This window comes from Podarcis muralis, chromosome 9 (assembly GCF_964188315.1).
Source record: "Podarcis muralis chromosome 9, rPodMur119.hap1.1, whole genome shotgun sequence".
NCBI lineage: Eukaryota > Metazoa > Chordata > Lepidosauria > Squamata > Lacertidae > Podarcis > Podarcis muralis.
The window spans coordinates 9,472,590-9,487,125 of record NC_135663.1 but is presented as its reverse complement, the minus strand read 5'-3'; the positions used below and the strand labels follow the sequence as shown (position 1 = coordinate 9,487,125).

The 14,536-nt window shown below is 46.3% G+C and overlaps 1 protein-coding gene across 1 annotated transcript in view; it reads left to right on the top strand.

The window, feature by feature from the left end:
* The first annotated feature begins 10,831 nt into the window (after positions 1–10,831).
* Positions 10,832–14,536, top strand: part of NPFFR2 (neuropeptide FF receptor 2) — a 69,133-nt gene continuing 65,428 nt past the window's right edge. The window contains exon 1 of the mRNA XM_028744421.2: positions 10,832–11,146. The gene's annotated coding sequence lies outside the window, so the exon portion shown is untranslated. The remainder of the gene's footprint in view (positions 11,147–14,536) is intronic.

Genomic DNA, 14,536 nt, shown 5'->3' with positions numbered 1-14,536 from the left:
GAGGACAGGATCACACTTCAAAACGACCTTGACAGATTAGAGAACTGGGCCAAAACAAACAAGATGAATTTTAACAGGGATAAATGTAAAGTATTGCACTTGGGCAAAAAAAATGAGAGGCACAAATACAAGATGGGTGACACCTGGCTTGAGAGCAGTACATGTGAAAAGGATCTAGGAGTCTTGGTTGACCACAAACTTGACATGAGCCAACAGTGTGACGCGGCAGCTAAAAAAGCCAATGCAATTCTGGGCCTCATCAATAGGAGTATAGCATCTAGATCAAGGGAAGTAATAGTGCCACTGTATTCTGCTCTGGTCAGACCTCACCTGGAGTACTGTGTCCAGTTCTGGGCACCACAGTTCAAGGAGGACACTGACAAACTGGAACGTGTCCAGAGGAGGGCAACCAAAATGGTCAAAGGTCTGGAAACGATGCCTTACGAGGAACGGCTAAGGGAGCTGGGCATGTTTAGCCTGGAGAAGAGGAGGTTAAGGGGTGATATGATAGCCATGTTCAAATATATAAAAGGATGTCATATAAAGGAGGGAGAAAGGTTGTTTTCTGCTGCTCCAGAGAAGCAGACACGGAGCAATGGATCCAAACTACAAGAAAGAAGATTCCACCTAAACATTAGGAAGAACTTCCTGACAGTAAGAGCTGTTCGACAGTGGAATTTGCTGCCAAGGAGTGTGGTGGAGTCTCCTTCTTTGGAGGTCTTTAAGCAGAGGCTTGACAACCATATGTCAGGAGTGCTCTGATGGTGTTTCCTGCTTGGCAGGGGGTTGGACTCGATGGCCCTTGTGGTCTATTCCAACTCTATGATTCTATGATTCTATGATTTCAATTCAGCAAGATGCAGGGTGTGGCACATCCATAATATCAAAATGGCTGGTGTCTTTCAGACCATCTTGATAGCACTACAAATCCTTCTGATGCTTCCAGTTACAGCTGCCAGTGGTGAATGTAGCATCTCCCCCCCCCCCCCCCCAAATAATAATAATTTTCATTTGGTTTTACAAGTGTAGAGTTGTTGTTTAGTCATTTAGTCGTGTCTGACTCTTCATGACCCCCTGCACCAGAGCACGCCAGGCACTCCTGTCTTCCACTGCCTCCCGCAGTTTGGTCAAACTCATGCTGGTAGCTTCGAGAACACTATCCAATCATCTCGTCCTCTGTCGTCCCCTTCTCCTTGTGCCTTCCATCTTTCCCAACATCAGGGTCTTTCCCAGGGAGTCTTCTCTTCTCATGAGGTGGCCAATTATAACAATACAAAATGCATATCTCTATTTAGAGATTTCTCCAAATCTCTAGACTTCCAACCTTCCCCTCCATGGGTCCTATTAAAAATCTTTTCAACTGCATATTATTTCATCATCCAAATTTTATGTCTCTCCATTTTTTCCATGGCATCTTCTACATTACAAGTGTTATTGTAATCCTCCTAATGTTTTCATTTGCTTACAGTGGTCTCTCAGGTAAATTATAATTTCCCCCCATTATTGAAGTTTGGTCTTCTTGGTTCCTGAGCTTTCCGGTAAGTTTTGCCATCTCGGCATAGTCCAACAGCTTAGTTTGCCATTCTTCTCTGATAGGGACTTTGTCTTCTTTCCATCTCTGGACTAGTAACATCCATGCAGCTGTTGTTGCATACATGAAAAGTCTTTTCTGCTCCTTTGGGATCTCGGTACCTACAATTCCTAATTTAAAAAGCTTCTGCTTTTTTAACAAAAGTTATTTTAAGCTCCCCCCCCCAATTCATTATATTATCATTTCCCTGAATGCTTTTGTTACCTTACACGCCCGCCACATATGGCAGAAGAGGCCTTCTTTTTCTTTACATTTCCAGCAGATATTTGTACTTGTCTTATACGCGAATGTAGCATCTCAAAATGGCTCCTCAAAATGTATTTGCGACCAGAAGCACTGACTTGGGCCCCAGGTTGTGGGTGCACACCATGTGATATCATGATGCCCAGGCAGGAGAAATGATCAACATTTTCCAATGTTACACCACTGAGTTGGAGTTGTGGCACTGCAGAAGGGTTATTTTGTACTTGTTGGTGTAGCCCTTTGGTTTTTTGGATGTTGAGCGATAGGCCAAGCTTTTTGTAAGCTTCTGCGGAGATATTTAGGATGGTAGGATAAACACCAACAATTGGGAAATACTTGCCTGTGAGCGCTCCAATTGGAGAACAGCCTTTACCAAAGGTGCTGTGAAGACCCTAGAACTCAGGACGAAAGGAGGAAACGTGCTAAGGGGAAGGCATGTCTGGCACACCCTCACCGTCATCAACTTCCGCCCAGAAACCTATGTCCCCACTGTGGAAGGACGTGTGGTTTCCACAGTCACTTACGGACTCATTGTTAAAACTGTGTTTATGGAAGACAATCTTACTCGGCTACGAGTGATCACCAAATAAAGGAAGAAGAAAGGAAGATCATGATGCCTGCTGCCTTGCCTCCACCGCTCTCTGGCAGTGGCAATGACAGGGTTGGGGCCTCCGCTCCACCTCTGCCATGGGGTCTTTGTTGGCAATGTGGAGATGGTGCCTATGGACTTCTTCTGCTGACACCTCTCTTCCCAGTCAGCTCCCTCTTCTCCCTTTGACCATCTCACCACCACTCTCTGGACTCTTGGTGCCTTCCATCCCTCCCCTGAATCCAGCCAGTCTACCACACCTGCTAATAATGATGTTTCATGTTTGTCCTGTTAACTTGACTGTGATGGCCTGGGACTCGGGCTCGGACTCAGAACCAGAGGAGTCTCAGTCTTCACCAGATCCTTTGCCTCAGACATCATCTGAACCAAGTCTGGGGCTTGATCCTGAAGACTCCCAGTCTGCATAGGTTCCCCTGCAACAAACACCAGCTGGGCTGAGTCAGGGGCCTAAACCTGTCCTGGCTCCAGATGCGGGGATTACCTTGTTGCCTTCAGTGGGGTCATCACTTACAGCTGCTCCACTACTGGTTGGGTCAGGGGAGGCTGGGGTGGCCCCTGGGTCTAGTAACCCACCAACGTCTCCTGAGCTGCAGAGATGAAGGTCTGAGAGAAGGAGAGCCCTGAGTACCCGCAGGAGGACTGCTCACCTTCAGGCAAAACAGGGAGGTGAGTCACAGGAGGATCAGGACCAGCTATTACCCCGACAAAGATAAAAGCCTGTCGGATCCCATCCCAGGTTGCGGGAGCAACCTTGCTGTATGCTAGATCCTGCCTGAGATCCTGTACCTGTCCTTGCCTGGTTTCCTGCCTCGTGTCTTGCCTTGGCACTGTCGGACTGACTCCTAGCAGAACCTCTGGATTCTGGGCCGGTCCTGGACCGTGTTTCACAGGTTATCCCGAGGCCCAGCACATTGACTTTATTTGATGGCACCTGCCAGCTGGTGCAGTTTTGTTATGACCTGCAGCCAAAACGAAGCTCTACCATACTCTGCACCCCCATCCCAGATCTCAAATATAAAAATCAGGGCACATTCTTAACATACCCATTCCCATAACCAGGCTGACTGTCCAAGCCTCCCCTCCACCCACCCCATTACCTCCCCTTCTTATGCTGCATTCATTAAATTCACCCAGTAAGCCTCTGTCCTCCTCTCGTTTAAGAACCAGGCAGGCGCTTGGGATTGAAGAGAAATTAGGAAAACGTAATTGCTGTCCTGCAGTCTTTTATCGACTGGGTTCAAAGCGAGCTTCTCCAGCCTGTGAAAAGGCTGTGCGTTTCTTGGTGCCTGTGTTTTTATGCATGTGCGTTGAAGCGTTTTTGTGTGGGTTAAAGATAAAGAGAACACCCCCCCCCCACACACACACACATACACAGCCCACCGGCATCACTTAGTGCTATAAATTTTGTTCAGGGAGATGGCCACTGAAGCATGACAGCTCACAAAACTCACAGCAGCAATGTTTTAAGAAGGTCTCTTGAAAGCATGTCCGCAGTAAGCTGGGAAAAATAAAAAAATACCTATCTGTAGATCTATCAACCTATTTCTTTATTTACAGTTGCCCAGACAAAGATGTCCAGAAATTCTGTAATGTCAATTTTGGCAAGGCTTCTGACTCGTATTTCATTTGTTCGACATTTTATTTATATATGTGGGGGGGGGGGGGGGTCATATTGCTCAATATAGATAAACAGAATCTCAAGCAATTTATGGAATTAATATGCTGCCTTTGGGGTTTGGGTGGGGAAGTCTTCCAAAGGTGGTTTACAATCATAATTGAAACAATATGAAACTATTGAAAAAAAGGCATAACCTTACCATTACAATTTTAAAACAAGACACTCAGCAACAGTTTTAAATAGCAGCAGGACACTTCTAGTAAAGCACAGAAGAAGCAACAGCAATATTTAAAGGTGTGCGATTGGCAGTGGCAGAGGCAAGTGAACTGCAGTTGTGGGCAGGTGGGTGAGCAATTGGCAGAAGAGACCTCCCCCCCAAAAGCTAAACAACTTAATTTCTTAATTTGGGTTTAAAAAATTAGGGGGTGTCTTATACATGGGGGCATCTTATATACAGAAGAATACGATAATTTTTAAAGATAGGCCCACACAAAGTATCTTGAAGGAGTGCTCTCTGGATGTTATGAGAGCCTGGTCACAAGCACATCATACATTTGAGCACCTGTAAAGCAGAAAGCTATAGCGACCTTTCTCATCAGTGGTTTGTTGGTTACTATATAAATCTGTCTCACATGTATTTTATGTAATGTGGTTGTAATTCATTTCCCATGTGCTTTTATGTACTATTGGTATTATCACATTGCTTTTTCATTAAACACTCCCACTCTTTCTTATGCTGTCCAACTGTTCCACTGAATTTTGGAATTTTTTTTGGGGGGGCTCTCCTTTGTGCTTGTGCAAAATTTGGAAATGGAACACTCCTAATGCAATAATAATAATAATAATAATAATAATAATAATAATAATAATAATAATTTTATTATTTATACCCTGCCCATCTGGCTGGGTTTCTCCAGCCACTCCCCTAGCATTGATTTCACAAGAGGGAATTTGGAATCCAGAAGGAGAGGGAAATTATTTATAAGGGGAGAATTTTGGAAGCATCTTTATGAGCTACTACTTGTAATTCACTGTTGGCTTTTGCTTTCTTCTGTGCCCAGAGTAACGGTTGACATTCAAAGACAAGTAATTATCAGCAAAGCACACATGTCAACTGTACAGTCAGTAACTGTTGTAAGCTGCAGGATTCAGCTGTTCCATTCAACTAATCTCACCGCAGAGTTTCCCCCCTCATTTTCCAGCTGCTTCCCTAAGCCCTGAATGCAACAGAGGCCTATCATTATGCCAAATCATTATTTGAACGGAGGAATGGAATGTGAACCATTTCTTTGAGGGTTTGCGTTTTTTAAAAAATCTAGCTATTCCATTGACAACCTCAACTTCTTTCATGTTGGAGTTAAAAACTGCCCAACAGATGCCCTGTCGCAAAGGTTGGCAAATTACACCCATTTCAAGCAGATCTTTTGACTACAAAACGCATTCTTCGTACTGTACAGTGAAACAGCAAATTATTATATAAAGCCACCGATAGGATACATTCATGTCCATACAACCCTGAGTGAAGTGCAGAGATGCACTTGCCTTTGATATTTTCCAAAGATGAATCTGATCTTTTGGAAAAGGTATAGCTCCCTTTGGAGGCAACATTGTGGTGGCAGCCCTGTAAGGCAGGTTTTTTAACCCCTGCCCACCCACCACTGCCCTCAAAGGCTGTGTGTTCTGAATATTTAGGATAGCGTTGTGCCAAGTTCTGCCCTTCAGTCTGTGGAAAGTTTTCTTCACCTGCAGAAGGGGCTTCCACTTTTGTGCATCATTCCCAGGGGACTTCAGAATTCCTGCAAGGGGGGTGGGTTATTGAACTGCCCTTATCGTTGCAAGGTGAGGCAAGGTGCTGTGTGCGTTTTTTTCTTTCCTGCAAACCTTTTTCCAGCTCTCTGCAATCTGGAAAGGCCACAAGGAGACACTGCCTCATGATGCCTTCCCTAGGACTTTGAGCTGAAGTGTGAGCACCCAGGAAGGCTGCAGAGTGCAGACCGCTGGTGAGTTAATGTGAAAAAATGAAGGGGGGTGGGAAAGACACTCACAAACACCCCATGGCCACCCCAAAGGGAAACTAAGTACAACGAAACTCCGGCACTCCAACTATAAGAATTTCACTGAAAATTACTTTCCCTATTGATCATTTTCAAATGCAATTTCTTTTCTCATTAACTGATGGGGAATTGTAAAATAAATATGGGAGAAAAGCAATTATTTAGGATACATTGTTTATGACTGTTGTTTTGGTCCATGGAGTTTTCTTGGCAGGGATACTGGAGTGGCTTGCCAGTTCCTGCTCCAGGTGGACCACATTTAGTCAAAACTCTCCACTATGACCTGTCCATCTTGGGTGGCCCTGCACGGCATAGCTCATAGCTTCTATGAGTTATTCAAGCCCCTTTGCCACGACAAGGCAGTGATCCATGAAGGAGTTTATTACTGCTTTTAACTCTCTCTCTCTCTGCTTTGACAATCTCTTTTAAAATATCTTCTTGTCCTGACTGTGCTGTGCTGTGCTGTTTTAAGACTTTTTCGTATTTCATATTTAGGGTAGCCTTTTTATTATTTCAAGCTGATTTGCTCCATAAGTTGCCTTGCTGGTTTTCAAAGTCAGTGCCTCAGATGATTGGGAACTTTTCAACTGCCCTCTGTGACTGCTCTTTTAAACTTCGTTAAGCACAAAGGCCATGGATTCTGAAACTTGGTGTGTGCCTACAGCAGTGTCTGTCTGTCTGTCTGTCTGTCTGTCTGTCTGTCTGTGTCTGGTAAATTTTGGTTTATGGCAAAGATTGCTGTATGATTAATTTCAGTTCACATGCAGTCCCTCAATCCCTGGATGCTCCTGTGTTGGTGGTGGTGGTGAAATAATTGTCAGTGTGCTAGAAGACAAAGTACAGGTCTGGTCACATTTGTGTAAATGGGAATTGATTGCATTGGGCTGGATAAGTGCTGATTAAACACAAAGTACAGGGCAGAGGAGACAGAGAACTTTAAACTCCCCAAAAGGCATCACTGGAAATTCATTGAAGGCTATAGAATGGGAGGATGTGAATGAGACAAGCATTTATAATCAAGTTACGGAGCATTAAGGGATACTTCTGGTTCCCTTTAGTAAAGGTAAAGGGACCCCTGACTGTTAGGTCCAGTCACAGACGACTCTGGGGTTGTGGCACTCATCTCGCTTTACTGGCCGAGGGAGCCAGCGTATAGCTTCCGGGTCATGTGGCCAGCATGACTAAGCTGCTTCTGGCGAACCAGAGCAGCGCACGGAAACGCTGTTTGCCTTCCCGCCGGAGCGGTACCTATTCATCTACTTGCACTTTGACGTGCTTTCAAACTGCTAGGTTGGCAGGAGCAGGGACCGAGCAACGGGAGCTCACTCCATCGTGGGGATTCGAACTGCCGTCCTTCTGTTTGGCAAGCCCTAGGCTCTGTGGTTTAGACCACGGCGCCACCTTGTTCCCTTTAAATGAGCCTTTTTAGTTTGGAGGAAAGGCAAGGAAGAGACAGCATGGTGGAAGTGGGCAAAAATCTGCACGGCACAGAGGAAGTGGTTAGGGAAAAGTTTGTCTCCCTCTCCTGTAACTGCAGAACTTGTGGACATCCAATGAGGCTGAATGATGGAAGGATCAGGACAGGCAAAAAAGGGACTTCTCCAAACAGTGCACAGTTAAACTATGGCACCCCCGAAGTGAAGGCCGCCAACCTGGGAGGAAGAGCTTGCCATGATGGCTAGGCTCTTCCTCCATAGTTGGAGGCAGGAATGCTTCTGAATACCAGTTGCTGGAAACCAGAGGAAGGGAGAGGGCTTTTTAAAAATTATCATTATTTTTTAAAAAGTTTTTATTAAAGTTTTCTTGGTTTACAAATGTATGCGCAATGTCTCTTTTTTCACATTACATTTTCCATAGTTCTGTTTTATTTGTTGAGACATTAGGAAGAAAAAAGGGAAGAAGAAGTGGAGGGGGCCATGGTGGGTGGGGGTGGGGTCGGGAGGCAATATTTCTATTTTGCTTAATGTATGTGTGGGTTTTTGTGCCATCGTTTGTGCAGGTTCTCTTTGCTATTCACTTGTGTTCCTTTGGTGGTGAGAGAAATTGTGGTTTGCTTAGGGTGCGGTTGCTAGTTTGTGACTGGCTGTGTTGAACTTTATTTTCGTGTGTGAGTGGGTGTTTTTGAATCAGGTTAGCCATATTGATTCACATGCTGTTGGGGGATTCTTGTTGTTGTCTTGTTGGGCTGTGTATGTGATGAAGGGGAGCCATACCAGTTATCGTCTTCTATTTGTCCCCGTGTCAGTTTCAGTTTATCAGTTAATTTTTCTAGTAGGGCTGTTTCCCATACTATTTGGTACCATTGGTCCATGCTTACTCTTGACAGGTCTCTGGCTATGAAGTTTCTTGTTGCTGAGAGTAGGTGGGTTATGAGTTGTTTGTGATATGAGTGGGCATTATTGTCTTGGAATGTGTTTAGTAGGGCCAGTTCTGGGGTGATTTCGAATACTTAGTTATTTTACATATTTCTGGTATGGCTGTTGTCCAGAATAGTTGGAATTTGGGGCAATCCCACCACATGTGGAGGTATGTGCCTGTGGAGGTGCACCCTCTCCAGCATTTTGGTGAGGTTCCTGGGCGTATTAGCGCTAGTTTCCTTGGTGTTAGGTACCACCTGTAGGTGAGTTTCAGAGTGAGTTCTCTCTTTCTGGTTGATATGGATTTATGGGGGTGGGTGGGGTTAGACCACATTCTGGTCCACTGAGTGGGGCTAATCTCATAGCCTATGGCTTTTGTGCTCGGGTCCTGCTTGAGGGTTCCCCAAGGGAATCTGGTTGATCACTGTGAGAACAGGATGCTGGAATAGATGGGCCATTGGCCTGACCCAGCAGGCTCTTCTGAATTTCTGATGAAAGCCATTTGCTCTTCTTTTTCTGGTGCAAACTTGCTTACATCAATAGCTGAAATGTCCCAGAGTTGAATTCAGCAAAGCTATTTCCCTTCTGGCTGTGCAATATTTATTTATGCATAGCATTTATTAATCGCTTCCCGCAACGTATCCCAAAGCGATGTGCAGCACAACGACTTGTATAAACTAGTTAGGTATAATATAAAAGCAGTTAAAAACAACTGCATATGAAACAATCTAAAATAATGACAGCAAAGATATATAAAGAAAAACAGTTTAAAACAATGACACATACAGAAAAGCAATTCAGATCAGGGAAGGAAAGCAAGCGGGATAAAGGTTTTAGAAGGCTTGCTAAGCTGAGGAATATATTATTGCCCCAGTTCCATATTGCCCCCACCCCAGCAACAATCCTCTAAATCTACTCACCTCTTCTTTACCACCCACTTAACCAGTGGGAACATGACCAGCCGCCGCCTTGGAAAGCAGCCTTCTTGGGGGAAAGTACATTTCTCAGGCCACTGCAGCACCAGACAGGTAAGTGTTTGGGCTTGAGTGTCATTGAGATAGAGCAGGGGTCAGCAAACTTTTCAGCAGGGGGCCAGTCCACTGTCCCTCAGGCCTTGTGGGGAGCCGAATTTATATATATATATATATATATATGGGGAAATGAACGAATTCCTATGCCCCACCAATAACCCAGAGATGCATTTTAAATAAAAGCACACATTCTACTTGTGTAAAAACACGCTGGTTCCCAGACCATCTGCGGGCTGGATTTAGAAGGCGATTGGGCCAGATCTGGCCCCTGGGCCTTAGTTTGCCTACCCATGCTCCAGAGGAAGCAAAAAACAAGCTTATTCCCTCTTTCGTGTGCCAGCCCTTTAGATATTTGAAGATGGCTATCATATCTCCTCTAAGTCTCCTCTTTTCCAGGCTAAACATACTCAGCTCCTTCAACCATTCCTCATAAGGCTTGGTTTCCAGACCTTTGATAGAGCAGGACTGTAATAGTGTGATGTTATGCATGGTTACTCGGAAGCAAATCCCACTAAGTTCCACAGTGCTCATCCCATATTCACAGTGTATAAAATTGCAACAACAAGCAACCCACCTATCCTATTGAATTTTGTAGGGCCTACTTCTGAGTAAACACAGGCAGGGTTGCATGCACCAACCCAATCTTGTGTGATGTTAACCCATTATGCTTAGCTATGCATAGGACCAGGTTTTAACAAAGCTATGCATATCTACTCATGACAAATCGCTACCAAAAATGATAACCGATGGGACTTACTCCTAGGTAGCTGGGTACAGGATTGTAGCCTAAGTCTACAGAGCCGAGGCAACTGAGGGAACACCGGCAGGCAGGCTGCTTACCCTTCCTTTGATCCAACTGACTTAAATCCAGTGAGATTTACGTCCGAGTAAGCATGTACAGGATTGGAAGGCAATCTTACTCGGCTACGACTGATCGCCAAAGAAGAAGACAGGATTGGGTTGCGCTCGGCACCGCGAATCCTGCGCGATCCACACACCTGATCACACAGGTGTCAAACGTTTTCTCTCTTTCCTCATAACCAAGGCGGCTGGCTGCTCTTCTCAAGTAGGTTCGACGGTCTCTCGCTTTTGGATCAAGAACGCGCGCGTCTCCATCCCCCTCCGACCCGCTGCAAGCCAGGCGCGTATTTGGAGAGGCGACAGCGGACCCGGGCGCTCAAATCAAACTACCTCCGCCTCTCCTTCGCCTTGCCCCGACAATCAGGATAATAGGAGGGCGGGGCAGGGCTTCTCCTCTCCTCCTCCTGGCGTGCCTCTTCGGCTGGGGGAGGTTCCGGACTCCACCCAGACCCGCCCCCCTCATAGGATGCTAAAAAATGCCACCGAGAGTGGGCAGAGCGCAGAGCGCACAGCCGTCGCGTGGCTGACTCCGTCGTGCAGCCGCCGCCTGGTCGCTTGCAGCAGCAGGAGCCGCGGGGAGCACAGAGAGAGACGCGCCTTCGACTAAACCGCCAGGGGCAAGGGGGCCACGAGAGGCTCCGAGGTCCGGACATGGGACACGTGGAACATGAACCGCCGGAGGGCGGCGGATCTCGGCGGAACTGCGCGTCCGCCAGGGGGAACTTGGAGGACCTCTGCCTACGCAGCGTCCCGCTTCCGTGGGGAGCTTTGCCTTAACACGGTGAGTGAATCTAAAGAAGGTTCCCCTTTTCCGAGGTGGTCCTGGGAGAACAAACCATTTGGAGTTGTGGGGTTTGGATTGGGAATTCGGGGTTCTGGGTTGGGTGGAGAGAACCAACTCAGATCAGGAACCAACTCAGACCTTAATTTCTCACGCCGTTCTTGAGTTCTAAAAACGGAGAGGTTCCGGGGCTGAAGGTTCCCTGTAACGCTTATCTAAACGTTTCCCCTTGTCCAGGCTCCCGCATCATAGTATTGCAGAGTTGGACGGGACCACGGGGGTCGTGCTGTCCAACTCCCTGCAATGCAGGAATCTTTTGCCCAGCTTGGTACCGACTGAGCTATCCCAGACGCCTGTTGTCAATGGCTGTGGCTAGCGGGAAGGGAATTCTGTGCATGCACCAAAGCAGTACTTTATTATTATTATTATTATTATTATTATTATTATTATTATTATTATTATTATTATCATCATTTCCAGAGACTCTGTGCTGCGAGGTCAGGCACTGAGGATGGATGGGGTTGTTCTATTTCATTTCAAGCATTCACACTTCCCCAAACACCCTACACCTCTTAAGCGCTTACAAAATAAAAATTAAAAAATCTCAATGGGGATAAAAATGATAAAACAACAATGAAATTAGATAAAATAACAGCCTTTCCCCCTAGCATACTAGGTAAGCCCTGGCTTGCTTTGACAGCCTTACCTTCTGTTTACTTGGGAGTAGGCCACACGCAGTACTCTAGGAGTTATAAACTTTCAAATCAAGATGGATGAGATTATCATTCCCCTATGTTTTGAGGGCATAGATGGAATCCCCTTTTGAAGTACAGGGAGGGTACAATGGCAGTACAACGGTCAATAAAAGTGTGTGCTCAAAAGAACACAGAGGAAATAAACCTGACTCTGTGGAGGGAGGTCTTACAGGAGGCATGAAGGTGTCAGATGCTGATTGAGGTGTTGAACACTTCCAATACAGCCTCGAGCAGTGGTTCCCAATTAGCTAAGTACTGCAGACGCCATGTTCTGCAAAAGCTAAGCCATTGACCCACCTGTTGAAAATTCTGGTAGTTTTTGTTATGTGAATGGTGCTGCGGACCCCTAGGGGTCTGCGGACCACCAGTTGGGAACTGCTGGGCTAAAGAATGAAGAAGACCCTTTGCAAGGCTAGGATTCATGACTTGGTGAAACCTCATAGTTCATTGGGTTTAACCTGTTGTGTTCAATGGGACAAAACTGCTTTTGACCAAAAAGGGCTCCTGCTTAAGTAGCATGAGGACCAGGAGGTGGAAAAGTTATTTCCATACTCTGCATGGATGAGCACTTTTCTCCAACCATCCCATTTTACTTTGATGAAAGTCCCACAGGTGTTTGATGGGGAACTATGTGCATCTTTAGGAACATTTGGTCCTCTAGATGATGCTGAACTACAACTCCCATCATTCCTGCCCATAGGTCATGCCAGGTAGGGCTGATGGGAGTTGCACTTCAGCAACACCTGGAGGGCCAAAGCCATCCCACTTCTGTGTTGCAGGCGCAGGAGCCCTTCTTGGGGAAGGAGGTACTGAATAACCACATTTGCATTGATCGTAGGCTGACGATATTCCTGATGCATCTGAAAATCCCCTTAACTCTGTCCCCAAATCTCCCTAGCCATTGCCAGTTACCATTGCATATGATTATGGCACCATCATTTTATGAGGTTCTTTAAAAAGCAACGTAAGAATGAAGATGGGTCTCTGCCCCAAAGAGCCTACAAACTGAATTTCAGGTGTGGAGAAAACAAAGAGGCCGAGGAGGAAGGGAAAGGCAGGGGTGAGAAGAGGTGAGCCTGAAAAACAGAATGAATCAGAATCGATGTACACAGGCAACTCACACCATGAGGGTGTGAAATAGCCTTTCCTTTCAAAGATGCTTCTCTTTCAGTAATGGGACCTGTTTTTCTGGGGACATTTGCTGTTCGAAAGATCTCACTTGATTTTGTTTTGTACTGAAAACATGTCCACTGAAGGTGGTTGGAAATCGAGAAAAATCTGTTTTAGGTGAAGCAAAAAACCTCTGCTGGCTGAATCTCGGTTAGCTGTGTGGTGTGTGAGCTTCTGAGCGACTGTTTTGGATAAAGAGATGTGGTGTTCGCAAGTTTGTGCTGCAATATTCTAGGGAGAAAACTGGCATAGACATGCCTAAGATTGAAGAAGGGGTGCAGCTCAGTGGTAGAGAAGCTTCATTCCCGCAATTAATTCTGGCATCTCCAGGCAGGATTGGGAATGTCTCCTTCCTGAAACCTTGGTGAGATGCTGCCTGTCAGTGCTGTCAGTACTGACAATACTGAGCTGGAGAGACCAATGGTCTGATTGGGGAAAGGGCAACTGGCAGAGCTGTAGCTCATTGGTAGAACATCTGTAGAAGGTCCCACGTTCAATTCCTGGTGTCTCCAGGCAGGACTGGGACAGAACCCTGTCTGAAATCCTGGAGTTCAATTGCCAGCCAGTGTAGACAATATTGAGATAGATGGACTGATGGTCTCACTTGGTATAGAATCATAGAACAGTGGAGATGGCAAGGACACTGAGGGCCATCTTATCCAACCCCTGCAATGAAGGAATCTCAACTAGATCACCCATGATAGATGACCATCCAACCTCTGCTTAAAAACCTCCAGGAAGAAGAGTCAACCACTCTCATGGGCGTCCGTTCCACTGTCACACAGCTCTTACTCTCAGAAAGTTCTTCCTGATGTTTCGTTGGAACCTCCTTTCTTGTAACTTGAAGCCATTGGTTCGAGTCCTACCCTCTAGAGCAGGAGAGAACAATCTTGCTCTCTTTTCCTTGCGACAGCTCTTTAGATATCTGAAGATGGCTATCATATCTTTTCTCAGTCTCCTCTTATCCAGGCTAAAAACATCAATTCCTTCAACTGTTCCTCATAAGGCTTGTTTTCCAGACCCTTGGTCATCTTGATCACCCTCCTCTGCACACATCCCACTTGGTCAATATCCTTCTTAAGTTGTGGCTCCCAAAGCTGGGCACATTAAAGGTAAAGGTAAAGGTACCCCTGCCCGTACGGGCCAGTCTTGACAGACTCTAGGGTTGTGCGCCCATCTCACTTAAGAGGCCGGGGGCCAGCGCTGTCCGCAGACACTTTCCGGGTCACGTGGCCAGCGTGACAAAGCTGCATCTGGTGAGCCAGCGCAGCACACGGAAATGCCGTTTACCTTTCCGCCAGTAAGCGGTCCCTATTTATCTACTTGCACCCGGGGGTGCTTTCGAACTGCTAGGTTGGCAGGCGCTGGGACCGAACAACGGGAGCGCACCCCGCCGCGGGGATTTGAACCGCCGACCTTTCGATCGGCAAGCCCTAGGCGCTGAGGCTTTTACCCACAGCGCCAC